This window comes from Lycorma delicatula, chromosome 10 (assembly GCF_047948215.1).
Source record: "Lycorma delicatula isolate Av1 chromosome 10, ASM4794821v1, whole genome shotgun sequence".
NCBI classification, from domain to species: Eukaryota; Metazoa; Arthropoda; class Insecta; order Hemiptera; family Fulgoridae; genus Lycorma; species Lycorma delicatula.
This window is the reverse complement of record NC_134464.1, coordinates 57,862,102-57,882,447: the sequence shown is the minus strand read 5'-3', so window position 1 is coordinate 57,882,447 and position 20,346 is coordinate 57,862,102. Positions and strand designations below refer to the sequence as shown.

General features: G+C 26.2%; 1 protein-coding gene across 1 annotated transcript in view; it reads left to right on the top strand.

Annotated features, from left to right (window-relative positions):
• The first annotated feature begins 1,766 nt into the window (after positions 1-1,766).
• LOC142331238 (uncharacterized) overlaps positions 1,767-20,346 on the top strand; it is a 369,144-nt gene continuing 350,564 nt past the window's right edge. The window contains exon 1 of the mRNA XM_075376992.1: positions 1,767-1,960. The gene's annotated coding sequence lies outside the window, so the exon portion shown is untranslated. The remainder of the gene's footprint in view (positions 1,961-20,346) is intronic.

Here is a 20,346-nt window from a genome sequence, read left to right as displayed (position 1 = left end):
ACTTTCTCCCTTTAACTTCGCACGTAAATCGGTCCAGTAGTTTTTTAGTCTACAGCGGACACACATATCGGAAACATTGAAATGGAATCGTAAAATATTTAGTATAGCGTGCGTTGCTTTTACTTCGGAGAGCGCTGTTTTTTTAAAAAAAAAAGCATGTTTCTACCTGTCACAGGTATGACATCTTAGATATATAAGTAGTAGGTATATAAAAACACGCGTGTATTCGAATGCAACGTTATGTCAAAATTTCAAAGGAATCGGTGAAGAACTTTCGATGATCTAAGATTTTGGACAAACGAACATTAACATTTTTATTTATATAGATGAAGCGCATGAACGATTCATTCGTTCGAACGATTTATACTTTTTGATACGAACGATTTACCTAAAATTATATTTTTGTTTTTGGGATAGAAAGGGAAAATAGTGGGATTAGATCTGTGTTAAAATATCAGGTAAGGTTTTAAGCCACAGATCTAGGTTCTAACCCTTTCGGAAGTTAATTTGTGAATTAAAGATATTCATTAAAGAGAAAAGTGTCCTTTTACTACATTATTATATTTCTGTCACCATGGCAACAGAAATATAATGAAGTAAAATAATTAATTTTGTTTCTGTTTAATGAATACCTGTAAAATATTTAATATTCTAACAACCGTGAGGATAACTGATGCGTCGGGGTCCAGGGGGCTTCGCCCCCTGTCTAGGCGGTCGGTTGGGCGAAGCGAGCCCTTACCAGCCAGTAAGGGCTCGCTTCGCTCAAGCAACCGCCTAAAATGGTTAATTAATATTTAATTAACCATTGATTAATTAATATTAATAATTATATTAATTAACCATTTTATCACTCACTAATTTTTACTTTTTCAGTTATTTTCTCAGAGATTTAAACTTCATTTCATTAAGGTAGTAAGTAATTAGTTTTAAAATTTAATTGTGGTGTTTTATTTTTTTATCATATTAAAGAAAGAAAACGTTCAAACAGGAAAAAAGAAAGCTGTAAGTGAAAAAAATTCTAGATTAATTGATATATATTTCTGCTAGGATAATTTAATTATCCCAACTGTGTATAATTTATCTGAAAAAGAAAAATTTAGTTAAAAAACAAAGTGGATGTAGAATAGAAGCAGCGGCTGACGATTATCGGTTATTGATATCTATTTTTCTGGAAATATGGAAAATGTACGATACTGTTTTGCGGCACGAATACTTTTTTTATTTACTAAATCTTCTAAAATCATTCACCATCTACGATTTCGTTTTACACTGCATTTTAATTTTGTTATGCAGCTCAATCTATTTAAATCGCTTCGAAATGAAAACTTTGTTGATAATGGTACAAAATATTAGTTTGCTTATAATTTAAAAATTAATTGTTATTTTAAAATCCACCCGACCGGCTCCACAAGCGCATGCGTTCGTGCGATAAGGCGAGCGGATGCATTACAAAATCAGTTCGATATACAATTTGAGCTTGTTCACACGCTTCAATAATATATTCTAACGTTTTAATTACTTAATTCAATATTAATTAATATTATCTACATCATCGTTATAAAAGGTTACGGTAGAAGGGATACATATTTAGAAGCATTTATTGGTGGGGGACAGATACGACCCGGTTTGTGCTGCGATCTGGTGGCTCAGAGGTAAAATTAGACATTATGACAGTAAGCGACGGTTACAAACGCTCAGTCTTTACCGACTAACCGTCCGGTTCGAAGTAATCATTTACTTATCTGTGTATATGTATATTATACATAAGTGATAACACACCTGTTCTGTTATCAGTTACGTATTACGTGGGATGTGTATTATTTAAAATTTATTATTAATTAATTTAAAATTTACATAAGTTTAAATTTAATTTAATATTTGGTTTTAATTAATATATTGGTGTTATTTTTTTTAATGCGTATTTTTAAATTTTAATTAAATGTGATATCATTATTAACAGGTAATAATTATTATTTTTTTAAATTATATATTTTTACTTACGATATTTTAATGTATAAGTAAATATTTATTAATCATAATTAAAAAAAGTATAGATTATTTTAATTATTTAAATTTTAGGTATTTTTCATATTTTATTTTTTATACCGTTTTATAATTACAAAAAAAACCTTTAAGATTATTAGAGTTCTTTTATGGATACAATTTTATTTTTAAATAATTAAAACAAAATAAATCTACTAGCTTTTTCTTCTAATCAGTTTTTCCCATAAAATTAACGTATCGGGTGATGTATTATAGATCTCAAAATAAACTACCGTTTTTTGTTCGTTAATAAATAATTAGGTATAATATTTATAACTAAATGATTGACATTTCACAGGGGAGAAAATAAAATTAATTAAACATATATAATGTAACCGTGAATTTTTTCTATTCGGTAATATAACCAGTTGACAGATAAAAAATATAACTTTTTTTTTTCAAAATAAGAACCAAAGAATTAATTTATGGTTAATTTGTAATAATTTTAATTTAAATGTCTTTTTTAATTATTACTATTTAATTAAAAATATATATATTTTAAATTATAATAAATATATATATATATAATAATAGAAAATAATTTAATTATACTAATTAAATCCATTTAATTTAAACAGATTGAATTGCATTTATCTGTTCAAATATTCTCACAAATAACTGACCGATTTCATCTTAGTTCTATTTCAGATTTTGGCTTTTATTATATATATATATAATATAAAATTTTGAAATAAAGTAGACACCCCCATATAATATGACCGAGAGTTTTTTATGCTTGAAACATTTTTCCGTGTATTCTGTTCATGATAAAGCATAAATACTAAAATGTTGTTGTCATCCTAATTACATCTAATATATATTTATAAATACAATTTTTTTGAAATATATTTAAAAAATAGATATTTATCATGCAATAAGAGTGAATAAAAATTAATTAAACTTAATAAAGGTTAAAATTAATACAGAGAACTTTCCATACTTTACTCTTTACAATTTATAAATATTTAATATATCAGTAAATCTGTAAAAATAAACCTATATTATATGTTATCGGATTGCAAAAAAGATTTTATTCTTTAAAAAATTAAATATTTTTTTGTTTTTTAAAAAGTAATATTTTCTAATAATTTTTATTTATTTTATTTTTTAATATAAATCGAGTCAAATATTTTTTTTTTCAATATAAATTTTCTATTATATTTTCCCGTTTTAACCGAATTAAATAAAAATTTATTTTATGTTTTGTTTTATTATTAATGTATAATTTATGATTTTATACTCTAAATTATTAATTTAAAGAACGTATGAGGGGACCAGATGTATATTGAGACTATGAAATAAAAATAAGTTAAAAATACTTACACAAATGTAATCAAGACATAAGTAATATGACGAAACGAGATTACTGCTACAAGAATTTTATTGTAGTTTGAACATTTTATTTTAACCCTAGAATCTATAAGTATTAAAATTTTATATTTTATTTCGCAGCAATGAAATTAAATTTTTAGTTAAAAAAATCAATAAATATACTGAATGAAGTTTTTTTAAAATATATACTCTTTTAAATAATATACTCTCGGAATATAATCTTAATTAATAACATGGACTTACTTGATGATACAATTAAGAAATGTAATAATAATAACAATAATTTTATAAATAATAAGTGAGCTTTCTTTTTGTTTCCTTTTTTTTCGTTGTAAAATCTACATCAAAACAAGTAATTTTCATCTTAGCAACGTAATGATAAAATACTTTCGTCTTTTAATACTTGACCGCGAAAAAAATAATCATAGAAATTTGCTCTATATAAAAAAAAATATAATTTGATCATCCACTATCCAAACTAATGCTAGTATGAAAAACTTTGATGTTTCTCCATGGAGGGGTAAACAAAAAAATAGGAGGAGGCCGACTTCCTTTGAGTTTTTCATTATCCAATTTAAAGAAAAAAAATTTTCGTGTATTAGAACGGGTTAAAATTCTACGTTATATTATGACGATTTCCTTAATTGTATTAGATTATCCTCGCGATCAAAAAATTGTATTTGCATAAATAAAGAAAATTATGAGATTTACAAATTAAAATAATAATATAAAAAAGATGAAAAAATTAACAATAATTTTCTGTTTTGAAATAAAAATAAAGTAAATTATTCTCAAGTTAACTGAATATATCTATAAACTACTATTGTTATGGAATAAATAAATCTTTTATTCTGATCGGTACATAATAATATATTAAATAGATCGCGTCCGAAATCAGTAGTACTTCGCCTTCATCCACACAAGCATTTGCCTAGATGAATCATAGGGAAACACGTGTTAAAACCTTGATCAGAGCGGCGTCACGAAATAACAATATATTTTAAATTAAAAGATAAGTATTATTAAAGCCCTCATAAATTATTAAAATAAAATTACGTAAAATAATAATAAGATAAATATGTATAAAATAACTACAAAATAGTTTACGTTTAAGAAGGCATTAATAAAAATGATTTTAGCGTAAATTTTTAATAAATATTACTTAAAAATTCATGGACAGAGCATTACTGTTTCTGTAAAAGAAATCCTTTCAATCATATTTTAAATAAATTGATTTTTTTAAAAAGTTGAACCCCGTTAATAAATAAAATTAACTTGCGTATAATATGCGCTTTCTTGTAAGCCGAAGTAAAGTTACATAAAACAGCTCTGTGACGGTTTCACACACTTCTGAATATTGTTACTTTTTTTTTTTTTTTTTTTTTTACTAAGCGACTATTTTCTTTTTTTCAAAGACAGCACATTTATAAATACAGAAACGGATGTTTTTATGTGAATTTAATGTTTAATGTACATTAACTTTCTACATTTTTTTTCTTTTAATGTAACTTTTATGTTTTAATGAGACTTTCATTTTCTAAATTCTTTTTTCCTGAGCGCAAAACGATGTTTCTTCATCAGCGACCGGGTACGATATTTAATTAGTAAATAAATAAATAAATATTAAAAATTAAATTAAAAGCTGTAATATAAGTAATATAAAATCATTGCATAAATTTAAAACTCCTGTGACGTATGCTGAACGCGAAATAAAACCGCAATACTAATAATCTAAATTAAACGATAAAATTACCTTCTGCCATACACTAAATGGCATAAATAGCTGAAACATATAGTAATAACCAAATAATTGAATATAAACGGACGGCTTTGAGAATCGTAAAACATTGGATAACATCGTCTTACTGTTTCCTAGTATATTTCAGAAGTTATCTCCAAGTTTAAACTTCCAACGATACTGCGTAACAGACACAATCCACAAGGATACGGTGTACAGTCAGACGGCAGTCCCAACGAACAAAAACGGGTGCATCGGTATGATTCATTAGGTGTCCACGAGAAAGTTTAACGTACCCTATTAGCAAACGGCAAATAATAACCTTCTTTCGACGGTTATTTCTGCATGAGAAGCCCCACAGTGATACGGTATTCTTGATTTTCTAAAATATTGGTCTAAATGGTTCGTATGAATCTTGTTTGGCACTTGTAAGCGTCTATGGGCGCCAGACAATGATTTGATAGTCCATTTTTTTTACTTTCGTTCTATTTTTTGAGGAAAACCTACGAAATGATATTAAAAATCGACCGGAAATATACGTAAGCATAATAATTATGACAAGTTTAGCGTTTTATTGAACGGCTTTAAAGCAAAACAGTACGGTTTGATTTTTATCGCAAACGAAATCAGTTTGATCGTAAAAAGATAATTTATCATTCGATAAAATATTCAAATATTTCTCTTTACGGGTAATGGTAATACTAGTCTATCGTTATCATTACGGGGAATTCTATCCGTCTGATTAGACTTCATTTTTTTATTCTAGAAGCACGATGTTATGATTTTATCGATTTTTAAATTTAGACGGGTATAATCGTTCTAGTGGAAACGGTAAAGTTTTTTGTTTTAATAATTTTTAATTAATTTTGAATATTTTTTAATGTTTCTATTAATAAACCGTAAAATAGTTTTTATTACTGCAGTTAAATTAAAAAATCTGATGTGAACATTACGTGACTTCCTTGAACGCCTATTAAATTACATATACACTATTTTTTACAATCAGAAATTAATAATTTTTAATAAATCAATATATTAAAAAAAATAGTTAAAAAAATTAAAAAAAATTGTTTACAATCGGAGATTAATAAATCAATACATTCAAATGAAAAGAAAGTTAAAAAAATGAATTAAAAAAAAGAAATGAATTCTGATTCGAACCGATGTGCCTTCCCTTGCAAGATCCAAATATTTCATTAATTAAAATTTTATTTGGTTATAACTCTGGAACCAATGAAAATAAGTACCACTTATGATATATCGTTGAAAAAATCTCAATGAGGGCTTATTACTGCAGTTAATAATAAGTTAAAAATCAAACCTTTTTTTGGGATTTTAGGTTTTTTAGACACCTTTGGTTCAATCGATTCCAAATAACAGGAGAGGTGAACAATAGTATATGTTACAACAGCCCTAAATACAAAATTTCAACATCCTATAGCTAATCGTTTTTGAGTTATCGTATTTGAGTTATACATTCGTACGTATTTACAGACATCACGCTGAATGTATTCAAAATGGATTCAGGGATGATCAAAATGTATATTTACGTTGTAATCTGAAAACCGAACTTTTTCGCGATCACAATACTTCCTTTACTTCGTACAAGGAAGTAAAAAACAATCAGTTAAGATTAGAAATAAATTAAAAGAATTCTTTTCCTGTAAATTGTACAAAAGGGTTTCTTTCTTTTTACTTTCTTTAAAGGTTTTTTAATTACATTTTTTTTTTAATAATAAAAATAAAATTCTGGTTTATTATATATATATATATATATATATATACACACACACAAATATATCTATTTGTGTTTAACTTAAAAAATAAATTAAAAAAACAGTTCATTGAAAAGAGTATACATATTAAGCAAATATTTTCTATTAAAACTATTTAAACTTAACCAATATAATATGGCTGAGCGCATGCGTGTGTTTAGACTGGTATACGAGTATGTGTAGAATATTAACTATTATCATGTACTTTATAGCAGGTGAATGAACTTTGCGCAGATTGTAGGTGTATATTAACTGAATAATTATCACGGTATTTTATTTTAAAATTTATATGTATTTTATTACCTTTAAAATAAATAATAATTAAACTTAATAACAGTCTACCGTTTTATAATAAAACGTATATTTAAGAAGGATATATTAATTAAAAATATTTTGATTACGCTGTTCTATTATTACAAACATATTTTATATTTTATTTATCAATTTTTTTTTTTTATAACCTAATAATATTCTGATTTTAAAAGTCATTATTGTAAAAATAATTTTAAAGTATCCAAAATTTAAAATTATGTGTAATTAATAATAATGTTATTCTTATTTCAGTAAAATATCTAATTATATTGTCTTATTTTGATATACGTCTGGAATAAGATTATATATATATATATATATATATAAAACCGTATTACATATTATATTATAGTATGTATTATATTATATATATATTAACTATTATTATTAACTATATTCTATAAAGAGGGGGTTCAAAAAAATGAACTCACTCTTTGCCAGTCCAATATCTCGTGACAAATTTGACTTGACGTGACAGTTTTTGGCACCGAGAGAGGGTTATGGTATGTGTTCGAAATGACCACCAGCAGCTTCTATACAACGCCCTTGGCGCCGAACTGCACACCGAACTACGGCTGTTAATGTGTCTGTTGAAATGGCAGACTATTTTTTTACGTAGCTCGTCGATTGTTGGTGGTTTTTGTCGATATTCGACATTCTTGACGGTCCCCCAGAGGTAGAAGTCCAGAGTTGTCAAATGAGGACTCAATGCCTCTTCGACCCACCCACCGACCGGGTAGAGTTTTATGGAGGTACAACCGGACATCTAGATGATAGTGAGGCGGGGCTCCGTCTTTTTGCACGTAAAAAGTTTCATCACCGTACATATTTTGGATACCAGGCAAAATCCTTGTCTCAAGTATAACAAGATATACCTCACCCTCGAACAAGAAAGGATCAATCAAACCACGCACTGATAAACTACACCACATAGCAACCCCCCCGTAGATTTACTGCCTTGTCCATTCAAGCGTGAAGATTTTCAGGAGCTCAGTAGACACAATTGTAGAGGTTCACAGTACCGTTACGTTTTAATTGCTTCTCGTCGTCCACATAAACTTCTCTGCAAATTCCTCATCCTCGTCAACGATGTGCTGAAACCATTCACAGTACTCCATCTTTCGATCTGGGTCGTCCTTATTCAGCAGTCTTGGAGCTGGGGTAAATTGCCAGCTCCGCCTACCACGACAATTTGATTACATTACACTACACTCTACATTACATTAGTAAGTGTATATCTTTTTGTTTACAAATTATTTAATTACATACAGTGAGTACATTTTTTTGGACTCTTCTGTATATATAAAGCTTAATTGGAAATTATATCACAGCAGCATAATATATTTGATTTCATGTAATAATTTTTTCATTAGTTCCGTTAAATAATTTTCGTAGAAATCTGTGCTTCTTCTTGAACGAATTAAAAATATGAAAAAATAGAGATATATAATTATTTACTTTACCAGTTATAGAAGTAAAATGAATCACTCAGTTGCTATTACAATCTAGCGGTAGATAATGAAACTATTATTTTGGTACTATTATTTTGAATAATTTAAATACATTATTTCTATAAGCCAATCGATCATCGTATTCAAATTTTACTTCCTCATTAATTATGTAATTTCATTGGTGTATATATTTTTTTAAATTTTGTATATTTTTTGTTTTGTTCGAGATTTAAATTTATTGCTATTAATTTCATATACTTGTATATTTTCATACTTGAAAATATTTGTTTATTTTACCTGATAAGATCGCCGCGAATGTATTGTTTTTTTTTTTTTTAAATATATTTATACGCTTGTAAAAACAGTCAAAATTTCTTATTATCCAATATTCCTCCGTAGAAGTTTTTTTTATTTTTACAATTTTTCTCTCAGCATATAATAATATACTTCATAGATTTTTGTTTTATTATAAGTATTAGTATTATATTCTTTATTATTATTATTATTATTATTAGTTAATTTATCTAATTTTTTATCGTCTATCTTGCGGATAGAATACGCATTAATAAAAACGATGATGTTACTGTTAAAAAAAGAAAAGTGTATTTTTAGTACATGACAAGTCCTCGTGGAATGATCGAATCGATTTCATTTCAAATCAAATTGTTAGTTTTACTTCGAAACGCCTTAAAAAAACGCTAAGATTGTAAAATTGTTAAATATTTATTACGTTTACATATATTTCTATATGAAGTATAACATAATTCTCTTAAAAATTAAAACGAGTTTTTAAGATACAAAAACAGATCGATCACAACTATTAATCGTGTAGAAAGTATTTAGAAAATTAAAAATTCTAACTTATCGTTGTGTTTATATTTATAAATTTGCAATCTTTGCTAAAAATAATAGTCATTTATTTAAAAAAAAAAAAAAAAAAAAATAATATCTATCTTAACAAAATCAGATAACGCAACAGTGTTCGTATAATTCGACAAATCCTTCACAGGTACAAGAAAAAAGACGCCTCCATTGCGATTTGTAATAAATTTTCGAAAAATTAAAAAAAAATTTCCCACCGATTTATTTAAATAATAAGTAAAAAATCTTATTTTATAGGAACAATGTTACCCTGTTATTTAAATTTTAAATAACACTAATTAAATATAATAAAGAAAAATCTAATTTCCTCATAAGCATTTTAAAAACTGGACATAATTATAACCCCCAACAAATAAATTAAAATATTAGAATATAATAATAATTATTATAAAACCAGTACCTTAGAAAAATTTCATATATATATATATATATATAAAATAATAATAAATTGATGAATGAACAGATCAGATTCGATAATGATATCCTTTATAAACAAATTATATAATAATTAATTATTAATAGTTCGGTAACATTTCATTTAATATTAAATCTATTTCATAGATTTCAATCTGTGAAATTAGTTAATATTAATAGATTTTCAATCTATATTCTAATAGTCATACGTCTTATATATATATTCATATTCTATATTCATACGTCTTATTGACGTATGAATTAATTTTATTCTTGACAACCGACTATTATAAATATAAAATATAACAGTTTAATTTAAAAACGATTATTGATTTGAATTTAAATTAACATACCTGAAAATCCCTAAAGATGGAGTAACCGCTCCGAAAGCACTAGGATTTACACTTTTTAAACTGGTGGTAGAAACTTAACTTGTACAATAAAAAAAACCTGATTTATCTCTTTTCCGTTCAACTGTTACATAAATAAGTGCTCAAAATGATTTTTCGATAGAGCCGTCTGAATTATTTTGTAGTAATTTTTTTATATTTAATTTTTTGTAATTGCCTTTAATTTTTTCGAAATTTGAGGTGAATCAGCTACCCTAGGGTGCTATGCATCGTCAAAATTATTCATTTCGTTTCGCACTTACCCCTTTGTTGGTTCTTTGATTTGTTTTATCGTATCTTTATTTATTATTTGTGCGACTGATAAGACTATTTTTTTGGTGTTTTCTTTACTTTTTACGTTCTAAACTTTATCTATGTCTTAGATTCGTATTCGTCGTGTACTTATTTATGTTTATTATATATTTATGTATACAGTTCTCTGAGGGATTTCAACGGTAACCCTCGTACATGTAAATTACATGTCTTTTTATATATTAAAATTTACTTATGGTTCCGGTAAATTGGAACCGATTTTAAATTGAACACTGCAGCAAAATAAAAATGTATTTACCTTATTGTCATTTCATATGTTTATATTTAAATAATTAATATGGAGTTTACATCTATTTTTCATCTTATAATTTCGGTTTTTATATATTTATAATTTACTTTATGTTGATGTGATCTTTATAATGTATTATTACGAGCTGATCAGAGTAAGATATTTATTTATTTGTTAACTTTAAAAACGATTTTAATATAATTTAATTAATTTATATATATATATATATATATATTTGTCAGTATTGTAATTTAAAGGAAAATAGAATAATATCTTTTGTTAATTGGTATTTTGTGAATTTATTAATCTTATTTTAATATTTAAATGGACACATTTATTGATTTTATTTATATTGTAACCATTTTTTAACACCTATTTTATTAATTTAAAATCTTCGTTAATCGATATCATTTACATTATTAGGGCTTTGTTAATCGTATTATAAAAAGTTTTTATTCATTTATTTTTTTGTGTTTACTTTATTATTACTTTCAATAGAAATTTTGATAGACGCAGTTTAATTTATTTTTATATTTATACATAAATAGTGAAATATACTATGGTTTTCTATTTTTACAAAATTTTTACGTAAACTATTCGGCCTTTTTAACTTCCGTTCTGAAAAACAAGCATTCTCTATGAAAGTACGTAACAGAGCGAATGGGAAAAAAACATCAGTAAAAGATTTAATTTAAAAAAATAATAAATATAATCGCATGTTTATAAATAAAAATTAAATTATTTGAGTAATTTACGCTATTCAATTATCTAGTATACTTTTATGCATATCCGGTTTTTCCTCTCTTTTTTAACTATCATTTCTCTTCGGTCCCATCGGAGTTACACTGCCGAGAGTCAGTCTCCTCATAAGTTTTTCATATCATCGAAATCCATTAATCATCACATGTAAAATCATTTTTTCTAAAACTTTTAAATAAAAATTGTAAGTAAATAAATAAATAAATAAATATATATATATATGGTTTAATTATTAAATTTAATTTTTTTTTTTCATTTTTACCAAACTTATTATTTTTAATATATTTTAAAAATTAAAATTAAATTTCTGGTTTAGAATTAAAATAATTCATATAGATTATTTATTTGTAATTCTTTTTTCATAATCTTTGAACGTTCATAATAAATAGCATTCAAAATTATTTTTCTCAATACAAAACCAAATTTCAAATTTTACGCTTCAAGCTCTGAATAAGAAACAAATTGAAATAAAAATTACTCTAAATTTTATAGGTTTTAATTTTTTTATGTTAAAAATGCATTGTAAGATAAACATTTTGTAAAATTATCATTTTACAATCAAACGATTAAAATTTACATTAATTTTAAATAAATTGTTAACGATTTATGGTTTTTTTAGCATTTAACTCTACTTATTTTTCTTAAGATGAGGAATTTTAACGGCACCTACACCTATTTTATCTTGTTTACGGTCAAGCATTGCTTTTCTAGAAATGCACAAATTTTAATGGTTTCTTTTTCTTATTTTATAGCGAAACTTTCTTGGATATTTACAAAGTAGTTTTGTACTAGATAAATTAAGAGGAAGCTGTATAAAGAGTTCTTAAATCAAACGATTATACGATTCACGTGAATAAATTTTTCTCATCATTAGTCGCTTAATATTATAAAACGTTTTTAAGTAGGAATAATATTATATATACCTGGATTCCAGAGAGCCATAACTCGTGCACGGTAGTAAACTCTATAGACATTTCATTCGATTGTTGTCTTGCATTTATTGACAAAAAAGTTTCAATTTTTTAATATTTTTACATCAGCTTTTTTCTAAAAGCGGAAATATTTTTGTTAGGCCTGCTTATATTTTACATAAAAATAAATTTACGTAGCAGATTTTAAATAAAATTTAATAATATTGTGGCGTTAATGGTAGTGTCTCAGCTTTTTACCCGGAGGTCCTGGGTTAGAATCCCTGTCAGGCACAACATTTTTCATACGCTACAAATTTCCATTTGGGCTAAATGATCATTGCAATCGATGCCCCCACATCTCATTAAAAAAAAAAAAAATGTGTCAACTATATTTGGTATTTCGACGTTTTGAAGATTGTATATTATATTAAAAATAATTTATAATTCTCAATTTTCCCCCTTCTTCAAAAAATTAAAGAAGCTTTTACGTGTAGGCCTACTGAGGATTGCGTTAAATATCGTTAAACTTTTTTCCCTTTTCCTAAATTTCTTGGGCCGAGTTGCAGTTTTCTTTCCTCGGTCTAAATCTCTTAAGTTTACTATTATATATCTTAATTTTTTCTGGAAGCACAGTTTCAGTTAACATTTTCCTGAATTCATCTCTTTTTAGAATTTTAAGATCCTTTTCAATCTTGAAAGCGCTTATAAATTTATTTAAAAGAAATATTAGTTTATTATTATTATTTTACTTTTTAATGGGTTTTCCTACAATTTTTTGTTTTTAAAGTTATATTTTACTAGAAATAAATTTTTATTTTAGAGGGAATTAAAAATTTATATACTCAACCTTCACTTTACTAAATCCTTTCCGAGAAAAAACTGAATGCAATTAAAAAAAAAAAAAATGTATTTAATTTTAAAGTCGACTGGATTCAGTCCGGTTGAAAAAATTAGGCCTAGATATATTTATATATTAACGTTTATTCCTGACGTAAAATATGTCTTGTAATATTACAGGTGGTATAAAAAAAAGACCTCCAAGTATTTCCACAACTTGTTCCATCCATTAGTATAAAATAAAGGTTCATACAATATCTACTTATAATTAATAAATAGAAATATATGAAATAATGCAACTGCTGACATCCCATCTGTCACTTCTATCAAGTGTTACATCATTCATTACTGTTATATGAAAAAGAAAGGGTGTAATACTTTTTTAAAAATATATATTATGTTTAGATAGACGGAACAGCAAGCTACTGGAGGTTATAATGACGTTTGTTGCATACCCTTTTCTGCGATAAAGTATAATTACTGAATTAAATAGCAATTTATATGTTTTATACCTAAAAATAAGAGTTAATACGTGGAATTAATACGGCATAAAATGATAGGAGTCAATCGGATTTCGGTGGAAAATGGGCCGAAACAGATTCAAAACAGAATATAAATGGTTTTTTATATTTATTTATTTATTTTATAAATATAATTTAACCAAACTTAACCTACGCACGCTTCGCTCGTTAACCTTGACTAATTAACACCGTCATTTTTTGAGTATTTATTTAATAAATTCAGTAATTATTGCAATTTGATTATTTAAATAATAAATAATTGTAATTACTAAATTTATTAAATAAATACTCAAAAAATAACGGTGTTAATTAGTCAAGGTTAGCGAGCGAAGCGTGCGTAGGTTAAGTTTGGTTAAATTATATTTATAAAATAAATATTTATTTATTTATGTTAAATTCTATATCGGCCCATTTTCCACCGAAATCCGATTGACTACTTTGTTTTTAAATAAAGCTGTAGCTGCGGTGGCGTTAATACGTAAGTACCGAATTTTCTTATACAGTGAATAAAAAGATTAGGTGAAATAATTTGTGTACATAACGAAAAAAGATCGATATAAGAAAACAAAGAAATCTGTTTGTAAAGATGTAGAAAGAATTATAAATATATTTTGAAAAAAATCTGTGTGGAGTTTTAGATCTTAATAGTAAAATATGTAGAGCATAAAGAAAAAGATTGGAAGTATTTGCGATGTGAATTACAGAAAGATATTTAAACGACTTAAAAAAAGAGAAGAAATTTAAGAGAGAAAAGAAATTTACGTTAGAATCTTAAGAGATGAACTAGATCGATGGATGTGCCGTACAGTAAGACATCCGGATAAGCTAATTTCGTAATACAGGAATATGTAGAGGATAAACATTACATGAGAAAATAAATACAGATAACCGAGGAAAGAATGTATTATGAAAGATTAACGTAGAACAGAAAGGATCGGAGAATAACATAAACGTATATATTATAGATCGGTTTTGTAGAAATAAACGTTTAGTGCTGAAAACAATAAATAATGTCGATTCATTGTTAAGAGGATAAATTTTCTAGAATGAAAATAACTATAAGTAACAGATTATAATATAAAATAATTACAAATTAAATATTATAATAGTAGAACATGAAGATTTTTATTTTGTTTACCCATAAAACTAGGAAGTGGAGGATAACTTAAAATATAATGTAAAAGAAAATTATCGCGTAAAGAGCACTTTTATAAGCAAACATATTATAAAAACTACTGATTTATATATTAAACGTAAATTCTTAAAGATGATTCTATTCGTTTAATATTATCTATCTACTGAATAATTTACGTCTATATATTTATAATAAAATTACGTAACAGTGAAATGTACCATGAAAGCAAGAAAGGAAAATAAAGTCTTAGATTTTGAAAATTGACGCGATAGAAGTTTTTAAGACAAAATAAAAAAACGCTAAATGGAATAAACAAAAGTGTAATATAGAGAATATATAAAAAAAGTTAGAAAACAATTTATAAGAACACATAAAATAAGATGATCATGAAGTTTTAGGATATGAGAATACAATGAAAAATTATTTCATAATACGTACGCAAAAAGAAAAATCTGATGTGGATACCATATGACTTCCTTGTACGACTTAGGGAGAATATTGCCCGACAATATCAGAGAAGTAATGAATTAAAAGATAAAATTTTTTTGCAAATTACAGATCGGGCATGTAGTATCAGTGTATATGTTGTTCTTGTGAGGGTCTATTTTTCAGTCACTCAGTAGTTAACTTTAATGTAGATAAAATTAAACAGAAATTACATAATTAAATAAATTTAAACAGGAATTAAACTAGAAAATCCAAAAATAATACGATTCTAAATTATAATTTTCAATTAGTATTAAATAATCAGATGTTTCACCAAATCTATTACATATACACTTATGTAATAAAGCTTATTAAATTAAATAAACACATTTTTAAAAGTACGTAAAATTTTATTTCAATAACAACTGATTTTTTTTCATATTTATTTTTAATTATTATTATTGAATAATTATTTATTGTAAAACTTTTTTTATAATCACAGGGTTAATAATTGATAATAAATTAATATATTTAATTTAAAAAAAAAGTTAAAAAAAAATAAATAAAAAAGGAGATGATTCGAACCGATGTCCCTTCCCCTTATAGATCCAAATATTTCGTTAATTAAAATTTCATTTGGCTATAACTCTAGAACCAATGAAAATAAATACCACTTATGTATATCGTTGATTGTCTCTCAATGAGGGCTTATTACTGCAGTTAAATAAAAGTCCAAAATCCAAACGTTTTCGGGTTTTAGGTTTTTTTTGAACACTTTTGGTGCAGTCGATTGCAATCAAAAGTGGAGGTGCACAACTAGATGTTACAACAGTCCAAAATTTCAACATATTATGGCTAATCGTTTTTGAGTTATGCGAGATAAATATGTACGTGCAGACCTCACGCCAAAACTAGTCAAAATGAAATCAGGGATGGTCAAAATGGATATTTCCGTTGAAATTTGAAAACCGAAATTTTTCACGATAACAGTACTTCCTTTACTTCGTACAAGAAAGTAATAATAATTAACAATAAATAAAAATTAAAAAAAAAATAACTTAATTACTTCCTTGTACGAAAGGAAGTAAAAATTGCATTAAGGCAGGTTGTTATAACAAAGAGTATAGACGGCTAATAAACATAACAGTATACTTATTTGTCTTTGCATCGTAAACATATTCAGATCTTTGAGAAAGATATATTAGTGAAAATTTGTTTTGAAAAATAATCGATCGGGTAACTGATAAATTATAAATGTAATAAAATCTTTCATTTTACAATATAATTTTTCCTGTATTCTTATTTGTTACTGAAGACACTAAATATAACAAATACGACAACATTTAAATAACTTTTGGGCCTTTAAACATAGAAAAATTAAATTTACCGAAGGCCTACCTCGAAACGTCCAAGAATTCCTTTCTCGAAAATGTCCGAGAAGTTTATTTACCCGTAGAAATATAACATTGTGGGTTTAATAAACCTTTTGAATATTCATATACATTTGCACTTACCAATTATTTATCCCAAGCCGCTACAGGGGAATGACTAGAAACACTTAAAATAAAAAGGATAGGGTTATGACAGATCGTTTTAAACGCCATTGAAATCCAAAAGTTTGAAGTAAAAACTTTCGGGCTAATACTTTTTAATATTTTTCACAGCTGGTTTCAAAAGGTATCTACAGTACACGTCTTAAATATCTGTAAAAAATTAAATATTTAAAAAATAAAATTTAACAAATGCTTCTTCCTCAAAACGTCTATTTTTCCGTACGTGAAAAGCGACCCCTAAATATACCTATTTATATACACAATTTACTAAAACGATTAAAAAAAAACATATATAAAGGTATCCGACCTCCTTCTATCGTAAACATTTGTGATAACTAAATAGGTGATCTATTTTAGTTAAATATTTGACAAGTAAATAAAGAAAATTTGACTAATAAATTTTATTTGTTATTTGTGTGAAATAATTTATTCCGGGTAATAAAAATCATATCCGAAGTAGTTTTAGTTGAATTTATGTAACTGAATACTATAAAATCACTAGAAATGAGGTAAATATATTTAACAAAAATATCTATTATGATTTATTATATACCGGTGTTAAAATCAAATATACTGCAGTATAATAACATGTATTTGTAGCAAAATTTTTATGTAGGTAATAAAATATGATACATTTATATAAATGTATTTTAAGTGCCCTTAAGGAATAATGTTATATTATTATTTCACTCTATATGAAAGCTGTACGGTGTTCAGACTATTACAAAAACTTTATAAAAATATCATATATCATTTTATATAATAAAATAAGTTTACAACTTAACAAACAAGAGAATTCATAAAACAAAAAAATAAATAAATAAAAAGCAATGATAAACAGTAGCCAATTATTTATAACGGATCATGTATGTCCCTGTACGATGAAAAAATCTTTCATATAAATGAAAAAAAAAAAATTTTTTATATTATATTATTTACTTCAATAATTTATTTTACATTTATAATTAATTATACAAAAAAAATATTCGTTTTATTAAGTAACAGAAACAACACTCGCGTTGATAATCAATCACTGATAAAGATAATTTTTGTATCCTAACATGTGGTACGTGATTTTAATCTGTTTTTCGATGCTAAAAACGAATATGAACAAGAATTTTTCTATCACCTACCATTTTTGAAAAATTTTTAAATTTTAATTAAAGGGTTTTTTCATTTTTCGACGTAGAGTTAGCATTTTAAACTCCTATATTGTATTTTGTTAGTTCATTTTTATTGTTTAACTTTGTTAACATAATTTGTAAGCTATAAATAAACAATACTAGACAAAGAATTAAATCATATCATAGTCACATATTTTATATCTAATACTGAAGAGTGAGGCTTCATGGACAAGATTAATCAAGTGCAGGTCAAAACACGTAGCTGAAAACACAGCTGTGTTGTTTATATTAAGTACTCGATTTAAGAATGAATTAGTTTTGTTCAACCTTATTGCTGTCTTAAATTTGTTAACAGTGCTGTGTCATAATGCCTCGAAATTGTGTAAATGATGTAGATGCCTTTTGTTATGTATGTGGTGAGTTTACCGTAAAATGAAGTAGAAAAAACATTACACCTTTAATTAAAAAAGCATATCATTTGTACTTTCAGTGTAAAATTAGTGATCAGGATAAGACGTGGGATCCTCATGTAGTATACACTAATTGTTCTGTATATTTAAGAAGATCACTGAAAGGTACAAGGAAGGCTTTGCCATCTGGTGTATAAATCTTACATATCACCATCAAAGCTTGTTGTCAAATTCCTTCTGAGAAACCGTTCTAAAATTATTTCTTCCTTTTAGCGCGTTTAATTTAAGAGTGGTGTTTTAATTTTTTTTTACATATTCTTTATTTTCTACTTTTTAGTGCATTGAATACATGAGTGGTTTTTAAAACGTTTTTTAAATATCCTTTTTATTTTCTACTTTTTAGTCTTCTTAAGTTTATACTTTACAGCTGCGCTAGCACACTTTTTTGAGGGTATTTAGCGAAAAATCGTCGACCGGATAATTGGTCGATCAAGAGTGTACCCGATGCTTTAAAAAGTTAACGCTCGATCGGCTTACATATGCCGTTTGAATCGTAAAAATCGGACGAGCGATTGCCGAGATATTACGGTTGCACCTTATCGCACCCCCCCAATTTCCGAACGGTGCCTCACGGGCACTTTAAAATATTATCATCAGAGGGTATCACTAGGAGCGGATGGAATATCTTCAAGGGGGGGGGGGGCGAAAGAATTTTTCAGAGCGCTGGGACCTACCGTTTTCGAGATATTTGCGATTTTCGTTCGAAAATTCGGATCCGGTTAAAAAATACTAAATTTTCTCAAAACTTCGATATATATATCGATATATATATATACGGTATATCGATGTATAATAATGTAAAAGTATACACCTGACCACCACGAGACATGTACTAACGATTTAGGATTTTCCGCTAGTGTTTAGTACAATTCGGTGTTAAGCTAAGGGGGACGCACACACAGACACACATATAAACGCCGTTTAATAGGGTAGGATTGTATCTTAAAAATGAAATGGTGACAATCAAAAATGAATTCCACGTATTTAACACGGGTTACAAAAAAGAGAAGAATGCGACTCAGACTGCCCAAAAAATCTGTGATATATATGGATATGCCCAGATCTGGCACAAATCTGGTTCACTTCGTGAACCAGAAGTTATTTAAGAACGTGTCTTAAAAAACACATACATGTAATTCGATTTTGAGCATTTTTTTTGAAGTTGGTAAAAAAATAATTACAAAAAAAAGAAGAAATTTAAGGCGTGTGGGTTTAAAAACATATAACCAGTGTTATTATTTCAAATTATTTGCTGACATTATTTTTTTATAATCTAGAAAAACATGTACGAATAAAGTTTCATAAAATAAAAGTTTGTAAACAAGCTGACGTTTAACTGTGGCCTAATGTACTTCGTTATATTTTAATAAAAGTATATACGACAGATATATTTTTCAGGGTATATAAGGGGTTACTTAAACGAAAAAAAAACTTTCAAATAAATTAAATTTTATACATAAAGAATTTTAATAAATTATGGAAATCCTTCTTACTTTTCAACCTAGCTAATAACGTTTATTTTCTACGTAACGTACAAAATAAAATTTAGGAAATACTCCTACATTGAAACGACCTATTTTCGGTTAGAGACCACGATACCCTCAAGCACCTAGGGACATTTGTGGAGGACTGTACAAAAATTTTAAATAAAACTCCTAGGATTATAACTTACAATGTTAAAGGCATTAAAACAGAATCAATTAAAAAAAATA